We start from the raw sequence: 21894 nt of genomic DNA on the forward strand, positions 1-21894 counted from the left end.
GCAAATTTTAATTGGATTAAAATTTTTTTAAATGTGAAATGTTCAACTCAGCACTTTAAAATTAAGAACAGAGTACTTATTTCGTAAGTATGCCAGGCCAAACACATAAATTATTTGAATTTTCTATTATAACGGGTATTAAGAAGAAGGAAAGGGTCACAATATTAATTATGCAGGAAAGTTGAACAGTAGGAATTAGAGTGATGGGAAAGCTGAATATTTTGGAATCAGTCCTAGTTTGTAGATCCATTCAGTTCATTTAAGTTGATATGTACTTGGAGTACAATCAACTTCTTAAATCACTGGGTAGAACTCTTCAATTCGACTGGTGTTGCAGTCCTGAAGGACACTTGTGGCTGCCTGCCAGAATTAGTCCGTACCTGTTTCTTAAATGCCTTTTGATTGTTTCCGTGAATGGGACCGGAAGTTCCCTTATCTCCTCCCACCACTTAGCTTTTACTTTTGTAATTTACCAGCAACATTTACCCAAGTAAATGGTTTTCTTTCTGGGTCCTCAGTAGATAACGTTTCTACTTCTGTTATTACTTTGCTGTCACTGAAAGTTTTGAGATTCTCTAAGAATATATCTCTGTTAGTATATTGATTTTAAAAAGTTTTAAAATATGCAATGAACTAGTTGCTGGTAGTTTTAAATGTAAAATTATTCATTCAAATTAGAATGGGGCCAGGAATGATCACTTTTAGACCCATGACTGACTTTCCATTTTTCTCATACCCCCTTTAGGAAGGAAGGAAGCATTACGTTTTGTAAGTTGTGATTCAGGTGGTTTGTTTTTGTTTTAGTGACCTTTGCTGTCAAGAATCTCACTCAACCAGAGATAATAACTACTCCTAATATCCACACACCCCCCCACCAAATCCTGTTCTTGACACTATTTCATTTCATCTGTTTACCTCGTGGTGCTGCGTTCCCTCTTGTCCTCCTTTGCTTGCACTGTTCACTGATCTCCCTTCCCATAGTCTTGCAGTGTTCTTTGGTTATGCCTTTCTGCTACTTACAAATGCACCTTTCATTGCTCTTATTTCTCTTGAGCAAAGCCCACACATCTTACCCTGGACAACAGGCCCTTTTCTCTGAAGTATCATCTACCTCCCCAGCATCAGCTTCTGCACTTTTATAACTGTGTACGCAGTTCTCGTAAATCGTGCTTTCGCTCGCTTTGCCTTTTGCTGAAAATGACTTTCCCTTCTATCTTGCAAATTTTTACTTTTCCTGTGAGACACTAGCTTCTTTGGAAAGGCTTTTCTCATCTCTACCATCCAAGCCAAATTATGTGCTTCTGTCTCTTTTCTTCTTTAGTGCCTTGTTTATACTTTTGACTTTTACACTGATTTCATGGCTATTATTTGTTTATATGACTTTCATCTTCAATATTCTGCCTTTGAGCCTTCAGTCATTCTTCCAGCGTTTACTAGTGCCTGGCATTTGTTTATGTTTTCCTTCATTCATTACAAACTGGTTCTTAATTATTTGCTGGTCACATAATATCAAATTATAATTAAGTTATAAATTATATCAAGTTTCCAGAATAATAGGATATATCAAGTTCAAAGCTGCAGTCTGGCCAGTTGTGCTGTATGCTTTTTATGGAAAGAATGTATTGAAAAAGAAAGACAGAATCAGCCTGTGTTCTGGAGAAGAGACACCATACTTTGTTGGCATGTTAGTGGATGAATTGAAAATGAAAGTTGATTGAAGTGTGTACTAGGTGCCAGCCAGTGTGTCAGGCACTGGTTACAGGAAGAGAACAAGATAAACGTGGTTTCTGTTCTCACAGAGCTAACAGCTGAGCTGGAAAAACAGTTAAAGGAGCAACAGTGTCCAGTAAGCACTAAAAGGGAATATGGTGCCTCTGACTCATTTAGGGTGGGGGGAAGTCTTCTAAGAGGAAGTAACGTAAATCTAAATCTTAAAGGATGACTAGGGAGAGCCTGGGAAGAAGGGTTATGCCAAAGGACTCAGCTACCGAGTGTGTGTGGGTGGAGGAGGACGTCCCAGAGGCGAGGTCACTTACACAGGCCTGCCCCCTGGGGTAGTTGATTTACTGAAAACTTCAAGCAGCCAAATATCATAGTTTCTGAAGGATTATTTTAGTGCTGAAGTGTGGAGGATGAACGAGAGGTGGTGAGGCTGGAGGCAGAGAAACCGTTCAGGAGGCTGTTACAACAACCTGAGAAAGAAGAGATAGCAAGGGGGACTCAGAATTAGATGACAGTAGGGATGGAGAGAAATGGGATTTGAGAGAATATTTCTTCCAGTTTAAGACTATCTTTGCCTCGGCTGGTGGCTCCGTGAATTGAGTGCCAGTCTGCGAACCTAAAGGTCACTGGTTAGATTCCCAGTCAGGGCATGTGCCTGGGTTGCGGGCCTGGTCCCCAGTTGGGGGTGCACGAGAGGCAACCACACATTGATGTTTCTCTCTCTCTTTCTCCTTCCCTTCCCTTCTCTGTAAAAATAAATACGAATATCTTCTTAAATAAGAACATCAATTTAAGGATGATTGTTGACTTAGTATCTGCATTGAGTTGGGGAAGATTCCACACTGATCTTTAATCTGATGCCTTGCCTAATTGGTCCTGGAGAGGGATCTTAAATAGAAATACAAAATCTTGAGCCCCTCGCTGACCTAGTGAGTCAAATTCTGCATCGCATTAAGAACCCACAGTAATTTGTAGCTGCCTTAATTTTAAGAAGGACTATTTTACATTTATACACCTCTTCCTTTATTTTCATGAGTCTAAGCATTCAAGTTCATATTCTTTTTAACTCTCCCCCTTTAAAAAATAGAATTAGGTTTTTGGATGTATTTAGTTAAATGATTTTTTTAATTCAGTTGAATTATAAGCATTAAAACATTTTTTCCAAAATTAGGTGTAAATTTTGTACAAATTCATGTTTGGTGTCTCACATGTAATGATCCTTCCTAAGCATGTATAAGCCGTACCAATGCCTTCTGTCTTTGAAATGTCTGTGTGTATTCCGAGAAGTTTCCTAGGTTGTTGTTGGGTTTGTTTTTTTACCTTAATTGTGCTGCCTGAAGTGTAATGGGCAGGCAGTCTCCTGCATGCGTCTGAACTTTTCGATACTATGTCGCAGTCACCCTTTAAATACATGGAAAGTGGTTATTAGGAATCCATATTTTACATTTAAATTCAAATTCAGTGATATATGACCTTTTAAAAAATGTGTTAAGTACAACCCTACTTGAGAAGTGGAGAAATGTGTGTTAGGCTTTGAATATAGACTTAGGCAGCTTTGTCAGTAGGTGCGCTGGGTCTGCGGAGAGTGAGAGCGGAAGGCAGGAAGCGTTAGAGTTCACAAGCTCTCCCGCGCCAGCGTGTCTTCCGCCAGCCTTGACTCCTGTTTAAGCCTGAGAGTAGCCGTCTAGAATCTGTTTTGTGTTCAAATTCTGATCCTTGTTAGTCTGTTGATGTATTTGAGTGGAATATAGTATATAGCATTAATTTCCAAGTTGGTGACTTTTAACATTGTTCTCATACTGTAAGCGTTAATATTTATGAGCTCATACAATGTAGAAACTCATACAAATGAGTTTCTCCCAATAACAAGGTGAGGAAATTTTATGAACTACCATATTTTTTAAACTTTACACAAAAAGGTACCTAGGTCTCATTTAAAGCACTAAAAGCCAGTGAAGTTTTAGGGAACAAAAGATTGCAGCTTACGGCAAAAGGGCAAACAAGATGTAAAAAAATTCCTGCAACAAATCAAATGTTCTAGAGAAAATACAATATTTATCACAAGAAATTAAAGGAAATTCCAACTGGACAAAAGAGGAAGTACAAATTCAGAGTATTAAGTTTGCTTGAAACAGCAGCTTCCCTGAAGTCATTTGCTGGTGGTAAGAATCTAAGGCATTAAGTTTTTTTCCCTCACATATTTCATCAGCCTTATTGTGGGATAATTCACACACAATACAATTTCACCAACTTAAGTCATAATTCCATGAGTTTAGCAGTTTCTCCTAAAGTTAAACATAACTTTGTCGTGGGCCCAGCCATCCCACTCCTCAGTTTACCAAGAGAAGTGAAAATGCATGATCAAAACTAAACTTGTGTTCTAACATTCATGGGGGCGATGAGAAGGGCTATGTAGAACAACCAGGTAAACTGCAAATATTTAGAATTTAGTGGATTTGGGGATATTACACCAATATATAAAAATCAACTATTTCTATAAAGGAGCCATGAATTGAAGTTTACTATATATATATATATATACACACACACATATATACATATATATATATAGTAAACTTCAATTCATGGCTCCTTTATAGAAATATATGTGTGTGTATACATATATATATACACACACACACATATATACATATATATATATATATATATATATATATATATATATATATATATATAAAGGAAACATATTAAATGATACACAGGACCAAATGTAATAAAACATTTATTTTATGTGTCCCTGGCTGAGTAGCTCTGCTGGTTACAGCATTGTCCTGATACGGCAAGGCTGTGGGTTTGATCCCCCGTCAGGGCACATACAAGAAACAACCAATGAACACATGGGTAGGTGGAACAACAGATTATTTCTCTCTCTCTCTCTCTTCCCCCCTCCCTTCCTCCTTCTCTCCCCTCTTCCTCTCTCTAAAATCAGTAAATTAAAAAAAAATTTTAAGTTATATGTAAAACTCATATATAAAAGTATAACACTTATACAAAGTAAAAACATTAAAGGGAACAAATTAATGGAGAGGCACCATCTTCATGTTAGGAAAACTGAATACAACTTGTTGATTCTTATCCGGATTATAATTTTATTATAATTAATTCCAATTTAACATTATAAGGAGTAAGAAAGAGGCCCAAAGATAACAATTTTGGGAAAGAAAAACAAGGTGGAGATTGATCCTATAAGGTAGGTAAAATTATAAAACTAGTAATCGTAAGAGCAATTAAAACCATGAAACAATTGCAGTGTAAGGCAGACAGGCTGGCTTTTTAAACAGAGTAGAGCGCTCCAGACTGTCTATATAATAAGACGTAACACAAACACTGCATTACTGATGAGAGGGGAGAAAATGTATTGTTCAGTGACTACTTTTATAATACCTGGTTGTCAATTTTTAGGTAATTCTCAAAACAAAATGCACAAACCCTAAGAGAAGAGATACACCTGAAACAAATTAATATTGAATGTCAACTGCAATTGAAATATTTAAAAATAGATATATTTGACATTAAAATTAACTACTTGAATTGCTGGCTGGAAAGATGGTGGCTTCCCGGAGGACTGGTTGTTCGCACAGAAGGTAGCCCTACAAATGCGAGGCCGGAAGGACGTGGGACACATCCCCCGCCTCCAGCATCTATGGCACAAATCACTTACACTGGCTTAAGCATGAAAGGGAATTTATGGGCTCATCAATTTGATGAGTAAAGTGAACCATAGACATACAGACAACAGAAATCTCACAAAGGAGGAGGAGGAGGAGGAGAAAACTAACTTGTGGCCATGTGGGAGTTCCAAGCCTGAAGGCTGTGAGAATCAGTCACTGAAGCTAAGGCCAGGGTGGGCAGGCACAGTTACGTGACGGAGATGCAGCTAGGGCTCATGACTGCCCCACCCCCACCATGCCCACAAAGTCCAGGTGTGAATGCTGAGGGACAACTGTCTGGACCTATCTGAGGAAATGCTCTCATTATTAGAGGGATTTAACAGCACCAAAATCAGCCCCTTTTGTGTCTCAAAAGATGATTTAGATGTTCATATGGACAAGACACAGGATCACCTAGAGGCATAGTTCGTGTTGGTCATGGCTCGGCTGTCAAGCACAACCTCCAGCTCCAGAGAGCTAGTCAGCTGTTTTATGTGGACTGCAGATGGCCACCTTTTCTACCTGCAGCTTGAAAAGTCTTCTCTGCCTCAGCTGACAAAAGATCAAACTGCCAGTGATGAAGGAAGGCCAGATCTTCCCACATCCATATGATTTCTGCACTGTTCTTACCCAGATGCCTTCTCTGTCAGCCCTGGTTTTCCCCAATAAAGCACATGAAGAAAGTGGTTCTGGTGCTCATACTCCTCCTCTGATGGAGCCAAGATTGAGAAGGTGAGCCGGAAGTCTGGATGCCACGGGTATGAGGTCAGGTATGAGATTACGCGGAATGAAGCCTTCAGTTTGCACACCTGTGGGGCTAAACTACCTGCGTGGCCTTGGAGAACGAGGCCTGTCAGACCCAAGCCACATGTCGGTCCCACCCCACCCCCCCTACCCCCCACCACTCCAGCACATTTTCCCACCCTTTCCTACTTGGCCCAGACAACTGCCAGAGTTCCTGGGGCAAGTAGCTCAACCTCTCTGAGCCTTGGTTTCTTCCCCCGCACAGAGAAGTTTGGCCCAGGGCGCTAGTTCTCAAACTAGGCACCATGGAACCTTCAGAGGTTCCAGAAGTTACTGGAGGGTGCTGGTAGAAAACATGCAAGTTCCAAAAGGAACTTTAGGGCCTCTGAACACTCATCCCGTGACCCCACGCTGACACTTCATTCTCCATTTGTAAAATTTTCATGTAATTTCTTCCCATGTGATTTCATCACTGAAATAAAAATGAGAATCCCTCCAAAATATTCTCATCAAAAGAAAATGTGAGATGATAAAGCAGACATCAAGTTTTGGATTTGTTTTTAATTGACCCATTTTGATTTTTTAAAAACGAAACACAACATCAAATTATTTTTACCATCTATGATTCAGTTATACCCAGCCATTCTAAGACCAAACCGAGTCCCCTGCCCAGAGGCGGGGAATTAAAACGAGACACGAAGGTGGGTGCTGCAGCTCAAAGTTCCAGCCGTCAGGCACCAGTCTTCCATTCAAACTCTCTCCAATGCTCTTAGCTTCACAGTTTGTTAAAGTGTTTTACAGGAAGTTCTGTAAAATAATCTCATCCCAGACACCAGGTTTCTTCAATGATACACAGCTTGGTGGCATTTGTTTCCATCCAATTGATAGGAGTAAAAAGGAATTTTTACTTTTGTCCTTTCTTGGGGATGTGGAGAAGTAAAAGGATCAGCCAGACTCCTTCTGTGAGCAGTGAGAGGAGAGGGAGGGAGAGACCCGGGCTGCGCTGGCTGCTGGTTTCCACGTGTCTTTCTCAGGGTGTGACTGCAGAAGTGTTAAATCACACTCATGCCACTACAATGGTTAGTACTGGTCATCTTTCCTTTTTAGATGATAAAAAGGAAAATACCCAATGACATAAAAATGATCAAAAGGTCTTTACTGAAAGTCAATTTTCTTTTCCTCAAAAAAAAAAAAAATACAAAATGAATGTATAGTTGGGGTGGTAACTCCGTTGGACATTCCAATTCACCCCATTGCTTATTCCCTATAGAAGTAAGGGGAACAGGTGTTACGTTCTATTAGGAATATTATAGTGTTAACCAGATGTGTTAATGACAGCTTCTTTGAGGTCCATCCATCAAATAATGGCTGTCGTTCTCTGACTGCGCACATCTGAACACATTTAGCTACCTTGGAAACGATGAAGGAAAAATATATTTATTCTAAGATTCATTTATTGGGATTTTTAAGTGCCCTGTCTTCTGTAGAGACCCAGAATGGTGATAATGTGCTAGGGGCTGCTGTGTTTCCCTGCTTGAGCTCCCATTCTCTCAGGGTCCTGAGAAGGATAGTGGATTGGTCCTGGATCCCTCATGAAAGGAGGAGGTGGTCCCATTGGGTGGAACATGTGTGGCCCCAAACCTGGGGGGGGGGCAATGTTCACCACAGCTAGAAGGCCACTAGGGAGTAGGTTGAAGTAGTAGGCAGAGGCTTCTTCTGCTGCAGGAAGAGGAGGAAGAGCTCCCGGCAGGCCTGGCACAGGCTCTAGCTTGATCCCAGACTCTGTGGTTCTGTCTTCTTTTTCTCTTCCTCTGGCTGTTGGGACCTTCCCCATTTCATATTGAGTCTACCGCCATTGACAATCAACTTATTAAAGGGCTTGTCTGCAGCCACTTCTGCAGCTTGCCTGTGGCAAACTGGATGAAAGTTCACTGATAACGCCATGCAATGGTGATCATCTGGCTCTCTCCAAAATGGTAGAAACAATTTCTTAGATCTGTCTCAGTAATGGTATGACCCAGGCCACCAACATACAGTGTGGTGATAGTCTTGTCCTCTGGCGAGTCCACATAAGGCATTGTTGAAGCCCACTTTAGAAGTTTATCTGCTACAGGGTCATTGATTCCATAATATCAGTCTTTAACGTTCTGATCAGCAAGAGGGTCTTCTGGGCCCGCAGGCTTCTCATGTCAGTGTGGACGCTCCTCTCCTCTCTTACATTCTCCTTTGACCCAGAAGGAGCAAACGCGGGGTCGATTCCTTTTGTAGTAGGGTGCGGTCCAGGCCGATTCGAGCAGCATGGCACGGGTGGATGTGTTTCCCCAGCATGCCAACGGGCCGGCTCCATCAGAGTTAGCGATATCCCTCTCCATATTCTGTGTGTAGTACTCTTTGTTGACATCTGACTTTGGCATGTCATCCTTGAAAGACAACCCCGTGTCACCACCCTGGGTGGGCAGGCCATGATCTAGATCCGAGAGGCAGGTCTCACAGACATTCTTCAACTTACTACTGGTTTGGCACACTTCAGTCTTCTTGAAACACATGCAAACCCTGGGCCACCCGCCAAACACTATGAATGGCCTGGCACAGATTTTACATCCTTTCCCATACTTTTCTCTGGTTATTGGGATATATAGGTTTTCTCCAAGACACATCTGACACAGAATGGGAAAGCCTGCATCCTCCCAGCTCTGCCTGTTGGTGTTGGAACCCAGAGAAGTCGCCATCTTGAGAGTGTCCGGGAGCAGTGGAAGCTTCCAAGTGGGAAGAAGGAGATCAAGTTTTTTTTAGTAGAAATAATTGACAGATTAGTATTCAGAGTATCCAAAGAACATCTATAAATAAATAAGAATAATACAATAGAACAAAGCATAAAAGACATTAAGATTACTGACAAAAGGAATCCTGAATGAGAAATACACACATAAAAACATACTGATGAGATACCCACTAAATTTATAAAATTTAAAAAGTCAAACAGTGTTAAGTTTTGTTCAGGTTGTAAGCAGGAAGTCTTAAATACTTCTGGCGGGAGTACAGTCAGTATGACCACTTTGCATATAATTTGGAAAAATCTTACAAAGGTGGAGATGTGCATATCCTAAGAACTAGCAACACACTATGGCATATACCATAGATGAATTCTCTCACAAATACTTAAAGAATACATAAGAATATTCATAGTTTGCATGGTCGCATTGCATGAAATTTCCAAAAAATTGGCAGTGACCATTGGTGAGAAATGAACCTGGGGAGGTAGAATCTTGTATCTCATCCTAAATAGCTTGACTTTGCAAAACAATGGAAAGCCAGGAGGACAAGAATTTCATTTTATAAAGATGACTCTAGTGGTGTTTTAGAAAGTGAATTAGAAGAGGCCAAAGCTAGAGGCAGGAGGACCAATTAGGGAACCATTAGTGTCCAGAAGAGAAATGGGGCTCAAGGTCAAGAAGTAGCATTGGAGATAAAGGAAAGACAGAAAAGAAATACTGCAGATGTCGATCATTTGTTGACTGGCTGGGCGAGGAAAGGAAAACAAAGGATCTTTCCGTCTTGAATGGATTATAGTCACCAAAGAATATTGACAGTGTTTCTGCAGAAAGTCAATGGGTCCAATAGGCTAAATAATCTCCCACCTAGAATTCTGAATTAACTGAATACATTGATTTGTTGGACAGGCTCTTCATATGTGATTTACGTGAATTTAGTAGTGTCCTCACGCTACTCTAAATAATGATTTAGTTCCTGCATAATTTTCTAGCAGTATTTTCACAAAGTTCTTTTAAGGGGTTCAAATACGACCTTTGTTCTTAATGCTACCTAAGATCATCACTGATATGTCGTGGGATCACCTCTGCCTCCTCCATTCTTCCAATGATATTAAAAGGCAGGGTGTGTGGATTCATCAACCTGGGACCTGGGATTCAAGTCAAAGCATGTTACATTGTTCATTTTGCTCACAGAATTAAAGACTACAGAACTGTTTTTTTGTCTTGGTTGATTTCTCTGAAAAGTGAGGAAGCATAACAATTATTAATATGAAATAACCTATATAATTGTGATCAATATAGTAGACACTTATTTGCTATCCACTCTTATACTTCCTTTCATTTATGGAATTTGCCCAAGTTTCTTAATGGCGACAGTGCCTTCCCATTCTGAGCTATGTAGTTTTAAATGGAAGTGAATTCAGATATGGACTCACTCAGTCTACAGATTCCCAGCCACGGATCGAGAGATGAGTAGGCAACCGTAGGCTAGGAGCTTGGCCTTCTGGGAGAGAGGAACTTCTTTCTTTGTCCACAGTAGCTTACCAGAGTAGACTCTCTTACTCTGTACAGTGTAGTATGAGGATGTGAAACTGGACTTGGTATAGTTATTTGTGCCTGAGTGAAAAACTGCCACAGGGAACCCCAGAGAAGAAGCCAATACCTCACAAAGTAAGACAGTGAAATGCCAGTGGAAGCTTCTTTCAAAGCCAAGATGACCTATGGACTTTTCATTTGCATAAGTCAATATTCTGCTGTTATTATTAGAGGCATTGTGGGTATAATGATGTATCCAGGAAATTTATACAAAAAAACCCAAACATTTCTTCAATTCTTTTATCATGGCAAAGAATTATTTACTATGATATTAACCATAACACTTTGATACATGTAAAAGATATTATTATACAACTCAAACTAATTAAATTCTACATAGAAGGTATCATAACTTTCTAGGCCCAAACTATCATTTAATAATATGAATTTTAAAAAGCCTTTAAAATCTGTTACATAGAAAAATTTACTACAAACCATTAGTATTTAAGATTAGATACAAACAGTTATAACAATTCCACTTTCCCATTTTATCAGGAAGGTGAATCGGGCTGAGTAGGAAAGTGCGCAGAAAAGCACTCTGGTCAAACACACACACACACAGATACAGTGTTAGCAGGGGTCAGTCATAAGAATTTTTTTAAAGTTGTTCGCTTTCCCCCTTTCAGTGCAGTTTTAGCTGATTTTAAGTTGTAAAAGTTAAAGGAGACATGTGTTTTTACATTGTTTTGTTATACCTTCAAGTTTATAAATGTTATAAAGTAGTCAATGTTAAAATATATTTGATAGTTTAACAATAATGTTTTGCTTCCAGGATAATGTTCTCACACTTTATAGCTTTGAGGATGTACTTTACTCATGGGAACCGAAAACTTTACGCTCTGAGAAACTGAAGGGAAAAAGTTCAAAAGGTAGTCCATGACTGTTTTGGGGGGAGAGGGGGGGTGGGGTCTAGAAAACTGATAAGACTGTTTGGATTACGCTGTTCTCGGATTTAGTAAAGAAAAATGCTAATGAATTTAAGTTAACCTCAGGTTATCAACATTCTTGCTCAAGATAGATTTATGGTAAAAATGGACTACTGAACTGTCTCGTTAAATTTTTAAACATGAGTTTAGATGAGTTACAAATAACATCCTCTACCCTGAGGTCAAAAGGAATATGTAAACTCAAATTTTTTAGATAAGAAAACTTATTATAGTTTCAGCTTTTATACTTCCTGTTAAAATAATTACATAAGTATATACAATCTTGTTTTTATTCTGAATATATAACATTCATTTTTTAAAATGTATGTAAAGTAACATGTTCATTTTCATTTTGAAAGTTTTTAGAAATACAAATAGCAAATTGCACCCAGAAATAACTTTTGTTGGTATTTTGATGTATATAATTTTTTCCCTTTTTTCCTATGTGTATATTTATGTGGATTGTGTGGGTTATTTACAAATGGAGATTCGAGTTTAGGTATAATTTTTATTTTTTATGGAATTCATGAGCACTTCCCATGTCAGTAAATGTGCTTTTAAACTCAAAATCTGGATTTCAATAGCTACAAATATCCTCTTTTAGAAGTTTAACAAATTTTGATCTTCTTCAGTATTCCAGGCATCAACACCATAATCTTTTAGATCATTTCTCTATTGTGTATTTTGCTGGTTTATAAAAATCTTAAGTGTAAAAAGTGCCATGATAAATGTTTCTATATGTAAATCTTTGATAATGTTATTATTTCCTTAGGGTACATATTTAGGGTGCGCAGTGATTAAGGCAATTGCTATCTATTTGTGACTTGATGTCTGTATTCTGTAAGAGTTTTTAAGTATACATTCACCGCAATTGAATACATATTTTTAAATCTCTCTTAATTAGTACATAAATGATATTATTTCATCATAATATTTACTCCTAATTTTTTTTATTAAAGTAAGACAATTATGTCCATCAGTAGATGAGTGGATAACACATCTATGGGACATTTACACAATGGACTACTACTCAGTTGTAAAAAAAAGGAAGTTTTCCCTTTGTGACAGTATGAATGGGCCTAGAGAATGGTATGCTAAGTGAAATAAGCCAGTCAGAGAAAGACAAACACCCTATGATTTCGTTTCCATGTGGAGTCTAATGAGCAAACTGAACTAACACGGAAAATAGAGACAGACTCACAGATGGAGAGCAGCCTGGCAGCTCAGGGGGTGGGAAGGTTGGGAGTGGAGAGATTGAGCAAAAAAGGAAAAAAGGACTCATGGACATGGACAATAGTATGGTGAAGAGGGAGGTATGAGTGGACTAAATGGTAACTGAAAAAAACTACGATAAAAATTTTTTAAGTACAGTAAGACAATTACATAGGGTTCTGATCCCCATAGCTCTTTACCTGAGCCTCACACCCCCAGAGGGAAAAAAAACTGGCTATTTTCACTGTTCCATCTGGTGTCTAACTATTTCTAAATAATATGGTTATACTTTTTGTTTCATCTACTTTAGGCATTATCTTTGGACTATTATGGGAGAGGAAGAAATAGCATGCTAATTCCTATCTACCCACCCTACCAATATGTTTACACAATATTTAAGTCTATCATTTTGTGTTTTCTTCCTAGAATCCCCCCACATGGAGGACTCCATCTTCTTGTTCCAACCTGGGCGGGCTGCTCCATGCCACTCACCGTGGAATTTTCCTTGGCCTCTCTCCTGTGTTAATCTCTATTTCTTCAATCTCGTGTCTGCATTCGCTTGCCGTACTCTCATATTTTAGTGGCACACATCCATTTGGTTCAGAGGCTCCCCAGCATCCTGCCTGGAAAGCTGGCTCCCTCCTCAGCTCCACTTCTTTCAGTGGATATGTCCTAACCCTTGGTTTTTCCTTCCTGCTGCATAGGCACCACTTCCCCATCTGATTCCCCTATTCGAGAAATCTGTTAAAACCTCTACTGAGCGCCCCTGGCCTGTACTCTTCATGTGAGTTTATAGCTTTCATATTCCATTATTGTCATAATAAATGGGAGCTATGGAGGTTGGAAAATACATGCTTTCTTGACATAGAAAGCCCACTTCATTAACTTAAATATTTTATTGACATTTGTTCCCCAACTGTATTACTGTCTTTTTATTCTTCTGATAATCTCTTCCAGTTACCTACTTCTGTTTGTAGGTGATGAAATGTCTACAGAACCCATTTCAATTGTTGGCTCTGCTGTGAGCATGGTCTTTCCCTTTATTTCAAATCAGAACTAAGACTTTTGATCCTTGTTTTTTATAGCCCAGCCCAGGAGTAGTTTTCACTGTAGAAGTTATCTGAAGACAGTCTTATACTTTACCACAGTGGACTGCAACCAGGCTCTAGCTTCTCCAGGAACACTATACAGGATGGGTTTCAATATCTGTTAAACTAAGAGGCATTCCTCAAATGAGTTTAAATGCATTTTATTTTTAGACAACCTGCGTGATGTGTTTTTCTTAAAAACAATGCCTCCGTGCTGAATAAATCAAGGTCAAAATAAATGAAGGGCTCAAAATAACATCAGTCCCATTTGCCCTAGTCCTGGTGTGTGGATAAAAAGCAGCAGCAGTTGTGAAATTTGTTAGCATGTTTCCATTTCTAAGCCACCCATAAAGAGAATCACATATGGGGTTGCACCTTGCTCACGGTAGTCCCGCAGAACAGCCACGCCCTCTGGATTCACGTTCTCATCCATCAAGAACTGGTATTTTCGAAATTAGCAAGGATGTGCTTGATTTGTTCTGCAGCCCCTGTCATAAAAGGTCTTAGTCTTTCTGGTCTGGGTTCTTCAAGTTCCTCTTTGATTTCCTGTCATCTGTGATGTAGTTCCTGTTGGCTTCTTTTGAGAAGCTGGTTTCCTGCAAATGGTAGGTCCTGACAATATCAACAGCTGTGATTACTGTGCTTTCAGTACATTCACCTTCAGCGGAGGCATTGACACCAATAACTGAGCCATCAATGGTGCCTCTATCCTACTGGCCATCTTCCCCTCTACCTTCAGACACAGCCTGTCTGTGATCTTCAGGACTTTGTAGATATCAGAGAACATCTCCTCATGACTGATGAAGTCGCAGTATATGATTGAGTTCAGAGCCAGCGCTTGGTCCAGCCAGACCGGTGATGGGGGTATGGAGGTGGGAAGGGGGGAGCAAGCAGAAAAGAATACAGAGAAAAAAGAATACAGAGAAAAATCCAAAGTTACAGAAATACCAAAGTCGCCCATCCTTGCTTCATCCCATGTAGGGAAAGTGTTGCATAGCCAGCATAGCGAAAGGGTCAAACATTGTTAGAGGTAGGAACTAAGAAATAGCCCAACAGTAAAGAACCAGGGAGAGATGGATAAGGCAAAGAGGATAGTTTTTTATAGGACTGGTAGTCTAAAGGCTCAGAGTTCCATTTAAGCAGGGGAAATAAGGAGAAAATAAAGTCTCTTGTATCTAAGATCCCAACGCCTGTGTTGACTATACATTCTCAACCCAACCATGTCATCATTTCAGTAGAGCAGGAGAAAGCAATGGCAATGGAAAAAAGGAAAATAATGAGATAGTATGTTCTTAGTCTTTGAACATGCAACATTGGCAACATGCTAGATTCGCTCTGTTAATTGCATCGGCCACATCTTATAAACACATTTCCATGGGCCATATGTAAGAGGCCTTGGCTCCATTCACCGCATTTTCACTGCACTTATTGACTCCTCCAATTGCTAGCATGTAATTTCTTTCACATCATTTTCATCAAATAAAATTCACTTTAATTTTTATGAGCACATTTAAAACAGAAAATGTCTCCCCAAATGGTCTGGGTCTCCAAGTGGCAGAAATTTTATGTGCTTCGCATGTGGAGTGCCGAAGATCTCAGGCAACGTAAGCACTAATCATGACCACTTACTGTTCTGGTTCAGATGTTTTCTCAGGATATTGAGCCTTAGCCTACATAGAAAATTATTTGACTTGAGCATATCCATACATTGTGGCTCAAGCAATGTATTTTTGGAGTAATAAACATAATTTTGTTCCTAATTGGAGGGAAACAATGCTTAGAATTGAACCTGTTACCTTCCTGAAATTGAAGTCTAGAACACATGGAGACATTCCTCCCTACCAAATGCATTTGCTAATAGAGACGATCCACAATGTGTCCTTCTTGCGGAAGGCAGAGTTCTTTGGAATTTACTGAAAATGGAAACTGGATTACACTGGGCACAGAGGACATTTATATTTATAGAAACACTTTAGATAAGACAAGACTTTTAAAAGCCAGGAAAGAAATCACTTTTAGGGGGATTTCAGAAAAATGTTGTAGTCTTTTTTATTTTTAATAGGCATAAAAAATATTGTTATATTGATATTGACAGAAATTAGGTGCTTAATTGATGATTTTAACTTAAAAGGATGAATTGCTCTAACATTGGTTTAGAATTTTTCTTTACTACATACAGTTCAATTTTGTGGTCTGGCAAATGACCAATAGCCATTTATCTAGTACACATACCTTTCCACAGCTGGATTTTCAAATATGATTATAAAGTTCCTGTGACAGAACGATCCTGAAAATAAATATGTCAGCAGGCTTTGCTTTACTTTATGCATTTATTCTGGATGTAACATAACTCGATACAAACACAGACGACACCCTAAGACATTTTGCCAGAGCTATTCAAGTATAGCGTCGTTTGAGATTGCGGGAGGTGATTTAGAAACACCTGCGTTGAATATTTATACCCATGCCTCAAACCCTAAAAGTCTTGCAGTTTTATAGTCCTTTTGGGGAAACACAGGAACTACATTAACACTTGCTAGTGTAATAGTTACTGCACTGCTGAGAAAGACTTTATAAAATATCTGAAAATTATGCAAAAAAAATACTAAGGAAAGATGAAAAAGAACTAGTGTTTTTTCAGGCTTTATAGGTTTAGGAATGTATTTTTTTAGAATATTTTTTAGAAATGTATCTTTTATATTTTAGGTCTTGGGAGCAGGAAGAGAAGATGCATTGGAATAAAATCCTAAATATCACATTCAAATGAACATCACTGTCTGTAATCACGTTTAACTGAATGTAGGTAAGAGGCCCAACTAACATCATGACACAATCGGCAAGGTCTTCTGCTCAAGTTTGCTCTGCGTGGTCCTCTGGGAACCGCTGTCTCCTGAATATTATTCCCACACTCCCCTCTCTCTGTCCCTCTCTCCCTCCATTCGGTCCAACTTGATACCACACAAGACAAAAAGCTTACTTAATCTGATAGAATAGGAGCTGATAGATGACTAGGGAGAAGAACAGGAAAGTTTCTTCCTCTCTTTATCAGCAACACACTAACACTTAACACCCAGCACCTGGAGAAGCTCCTCCACCCTTGTCAGGAGCAGTGGTTTGTGGCCAGGGCAGCTGGAGTGCAGCCCTAGAGCCGGTGACATCTGCACTTTTTCCAAGTGGGAAGTTTTGCAGGCTATGAGATAACACATTAGCCACAGGAAGTGCTGGACTTTTGAAAAACCCCTCCCCCCACAAGATAATCTTTAATAATAACAATAACAGTAGTCATTGCTAACATATCTGAGTACTTACTCTAACTGGACACAGAGTGGATTACAAGTCTCTTAACAATCCCATTAGGTAGATACTTGTGTTATCGCATGCTCCTAATGAGATATCTATATCAATGATCTATTGTGATTAACAAACTACCTTCAAAATCAGTGGCTTAAAATACTGACCCTGAATGGAACTCTTGATTCTGTGGATAGTGATGTGGGGGAGGGGCTTCATTGCTGGTTGTTAGTCTTGACCAGGTTTGATGATTTGGCCGAGCTCTACAGCCTTGTGATGAGCTGGTGAGGCAATGGGAGCCTTACTGATCTAGAAAGGACTTAGCTGTGACAACAGGGCCTCTCTACGAATTCCTCATTCTCCAGCCTGCAAGACCACCTGAGGCCCAGGCTTGGAACTAGCACAGCCGTGTTATTTGTAGTGCATTCTGTTGGTCAAGAAAGTCACAAGGGCTCCCAGGTGCTGAAGGGTGGGGAAATTGCTCCCCAGAAGGACTTTCATTGTGACTATATTTGCATTCTACTACTGTTTTTGAATTGGAGAGAGACGTTCTGACTTGTCAAATATCATACAGTTAGTAACTAAACTCTCATACACTGCTGGTGGCAACTGTACAGCCACCTGGGGAAACAGTTGGGCATTTTTTGAGTTGTCTGTCCCCTTATTATTAAGTCTTAAGGGTTCTTCATATATTCTGGATACAAGTTTTTCATCTGACATATGTGTTGTGCAGATATTCTCCCAGTTCTTGGCTCACGTTTTCATTTTCTTGATGGCGTTTTGTTTTAAAGAACAAACGTTTCCATTTTAACGAAGTCCAATTTACCAATTATTTTCTTTCCTGTCTTGTGCCTTTGGTGTTTTGTCTAAGATTGAATGAGCGGACAAGAGTGGTTGAGAAAAGTCCAAGGGTAGCTCCAGCAGTCTAAGGGTATAATAGCCTGAAGGGGTGCCAGTGTTTGGTTTGCAAACAAATTTTGCATTCCATTTAATAAACTTACTTGCCTTAACATAAACTGCAATTCTTTACATATGCGCAAGTTTATCTGATGCTCCAGGTAAAAGCCCACGTTTAGTCCATGGCACAGGACTGTCTATGTTCAGGACACAAGAACTCCAGGTCGAGAATCATAGAACTGAATGGCCCCTTGCCTCAGAAACTAACATTATTATCCGTAATGAGTTTCAATACAAATAAAAGTAACAAGGCTACAATTAAAGGGGGAATTGCCTTAATCTTTTCTGACCATCAACTGTATTAACTTTCTATGTAGATTCAACTCTTCAACTGCTTAAATATGTCTAAGCTACTAATAAACCTTCCAGAATGAATAGCAGATGAACCACTGACTATAAATGGAAACAGATGCCTCAGAGAAGAGGATCCAGAATTGTCATCAACTCTTCACGATCACTACATGTTTTCTGTAACAAGCTCACATGCCCACAGCACATTGCCAAAGTTTATTGACTTCTTCCAAAATCTCTGTATGAAATTATGATTATGATCTCATAGAGTTCAGGATTACTGACTAAAGAGCACGCCTCCCCAGGATGTTTTCTCAAAGGAGCTGGTCCCCCCAGGAGTGCTGGGGGAGGGAGACACACATGCATCTGGGGACATTACTGGCCTAAGCCCTGCTATATGCTCTCAGAATCTTCCAAAGTTTGACTCCTTTCAAATCTCTCCGCGATCCAAAGACACAAGGCAAGCAGAAAAGGATACCCACTGACCCTGTATTCGGTATCCACATTCTTGTGCCTTTAAGATATATATTTCTTAAACTGACCTATGGAAATATCGGTATTCCTATCAATGCATGCACATACTTTCACAATAAAGGTATTCATGATATATGAGGAAAGATGAGGGTTCTCATACAATATAAAACATAAAATAACATAAAGCAATGGTTTCTGCTCTAGGGGTATGTGCTTTCAATTTAATGTCTGCTTAAAGGTATGGATAAAATATGTTTAAGAAGTGATAATATGGTGATGGCCGCACAACCATGTGAGCGAACCTAATGCCATTGAACGGTATTAAAAACGGTTAAAATGTTATGTTTTGCATTATTTGAATTTTACCACAATTAAATGTTTTAAATAAAAAAAGTGATAGTAGGTTGGATGGTAAATAACTGAACATGGAAGCTAGGGCTATCCTAATTGGACAAACCCTAGACGACAGAATTCATTTCATCCCTTTTTTCTGCACACACATCAGAGTGATTTAACTGCTTACCTCATCTCATGGGTCTATGGCCCTGATTCTCTCTGCCTCTTTTTTCTGACTCCTTTTCTGACAAAAGCTGTTGACTTTCAGAGACAGCTTAAGAGCGGGGAGATATGTTGAGATACATATGCACAGAGCTGCCAGGACACGCACAGATGGCGGGTGTGAGGGGAGGGCTGACGGTGAAAGAGGGGTGGGATTGTGGGGGGCGTCAGTTAATTATTATTAGTAGTAGTAGGATTCATAGAAGCTGATCTGTGCTAAAATATATGCTTATTACAATAACTGCTAAAATTATGGCTCATTTTGATAGGAAAATATCAATCTCAAAATCTAATTTCAGACCACGGTTCACCAAGGAGAATCATAACAATTGTCTGTGCTTTTTATGTACTTATTTTTCGGATTGATTGCACTAGTTATGTTAAACAGTTGTTAGCACTCTGTGGTCACAACATGTGACTGGAACAAAGGTAAGTTGTTAGGGCTTAGTGCCAAAAGTACTTGAATACGCTTACTGATCATTTGTTCCTTTCCAATGATCTCCAGCTTCATGGCATTTATGCCATGTGGTCCTGGAACCAAATAGCTCACTAGGTTTGCACGTTTATTCCAGTGTATGTATTATGTAGGAATATGTTATCATGGCCCAAAATCTTAAAGCACGGGCTTCTTTGAAAAATCACCATGAAGTTAGAAGCAGTTCTTGAATTATATTTGGAACTGTTCTTAATTGTGAAGGAATGTGCAGCATTAACATAAGTGGCTAGATTTTTTTTAAGATTAAAATTTACTTGATTTTTTTTTAGTTTAAAATGTAATAAATATTTCTGCGTCCCAAAGAAACCTCTTTTAATACAAGTTCTCTTCTAAGCTTTTTTTAAATTCATTTTGACATAACTGCAACCATGCATTTTAAATTTAAAATCAAACATGTTTACCCAAATGTCATGCATGTAATATAAAAACCCAAGTGACTATGCCATTATTACTTCAGTTAATGCCCTAATACTGCGCTTTGAAGCCTGCTGGTATAAAAGTGCTCTCAGGAACACCTTACTACCTGGCATTTTCACAAATTTCAGATTGTTTCTTTCACTTAGAGTATCAGCCAGGGTTCAACCAGAAAAGCGGAACCAGTAGGAGATAGATAGTTAAGAAATTCATGGCAAGGAACTGGCTCACCTGGTTCTGGAGGCCAGCTAGTCAAGGGTGCAATCTGCTGGGAAGGCTGCCAGGCAGAGCAGTCAGGAGCTCTAAGCAATGGGCTCAAATGGCTGTTTCCCAAGCGGAATTTCTCCCGGGAGGGCTCAGCTGCATTTCAGTCCTCTTAACTGGTTGAATAAGGCCCACAGAGATCACCTAGGATAATCTCCTTTACTCCCAGTCAATTGATTACAGACTTTAATCACATCTAAAAAATGCCTTCACAGTAACACCTAGACAAGTGTTTCTGAATCACTGGGAACTGTAGCTTAGCCAGGCTATCACATCAAAAGACCCTCAGGGCTACATGTTCAGAAGTAGACTTACTGAGTCAAAGAGAATAAAATTTTTTTTAAATCTGATACATATATATTCAAACTCTTTTTCCTAAACGTTCACTGCAATCTTCTGTGCTTTCCCACTTTATCCCTGCCTTTCTTTGGGTTAGGTGCCAGACTGCCTGCCCTACTAGACGACGGATCAATAATAGTTCAGAGCACCCCTAAAATAAGAAAGTACTGTACTAGTGTCTCAAGATAAGCACATTTCCCCGCAGTAACTTTTTAAGGGCCCTGCTTTCCCAGGACGCTTGGTCTGCCTTCTTCATGCCAACATCGAGCCCCCTTGTGTGAGCCTCAGTGAGTAACTGCCCAGATCTATTTATAGGTAGGGGTATTCATTTCTATTTGTTATTTACTCTTTATGGGAAATGTGTTAGACATGTGGCAGGGGTGAGATGGAGGTATTAACCCTGTCCTCAAAAAGTCTAGAGTTCATACAGTAATTTTAAAGTAAATATTTGATGTTATGTTCAGTTAAAGTTCATGTGTATGTATTTCTCTAGCAAACAAGGCTAAATCACGTCTTTAAAATCCTCATAACTGTGTACAAACGGCAGAGCTTTGTGAAACTCCTTGTTGTTTCAGTAGATTTGGGTAGAAGTCCCATTTCATTATATCTTTAGAAACTTTATCGTTAGGCAGAGGTTACTGGAGTGATTAATTTGGACGGATTTGGTGATAAGATTTTTTTTGTCGTTATTGAATTCTTTTGTGTGTTTTTCTTTTCTTTTCTTTTTAAAGACTATTCTTTAGAGAAAAGGAAAGGTAGGGAGAGAGGGAGAGAAATATCATGTGCCAGAGAAACATCAATGGGTTGCCTCTCACAAGCCCCCAACCCCCCAAAAGGGGACCTGGCCGGCAACCCAGGCGTGTGCCCTGACCTGGGCAACCCAACAGGCAAGGTTCTGGATGAGGCCCAATCCACTGAACCATACCAGTCAAGGCTGAGTTTCTTTTTCCAGCTGCATTCTTAGTTCTACTTGTGTACTAATTTTTGAAACCTGAACAAATAATTTAATCTCCCTAAGCCTCCTTCTTCTCACTTATAAAACGGAGATCATCCTCTCTTGTGTGAAGATTAAATGAGCCA

General features: G+C 39.4%; 2 pseudogenes; both read right to left on the bottom strand.

Annotated features, from left to right (window-relative positions):
- Positions 1 to 7359: 7359 nt before the first annotated feature.
- Positions 7360 to 8885, bottom strand: LOC112312194 (pre-mRNA-splicing factor RBM22 pseudogene; annotated as a pseudogene).
- Positions 8886 to 14049: 5164 nt separating this feature from the next.
- LOC112312657 (translationally-controlled tumor protein-like) lies at positions 14050 to 14874 on the bottom strand (annotated as a pseudogene).
- Between the last annotated feature and the right edge of the window lie 7020 nt (positions 14875 to 21894).

Source organism: Desmodus rotundus, chromosome 9, assembly GCF_022682495.2.
Source record: "Desmodus rotundus isolate HL8 chromosome 9, HLdesRot8A.1, whole genome shotgun sequence".
Taxonomy (NCBI): domain Eukaryota; kingdom Metazoa; phylum Chordata; class Mammalia; order Chiroptera; family Phyllostomidae; genus Desmodus; species Desmodus rotundus.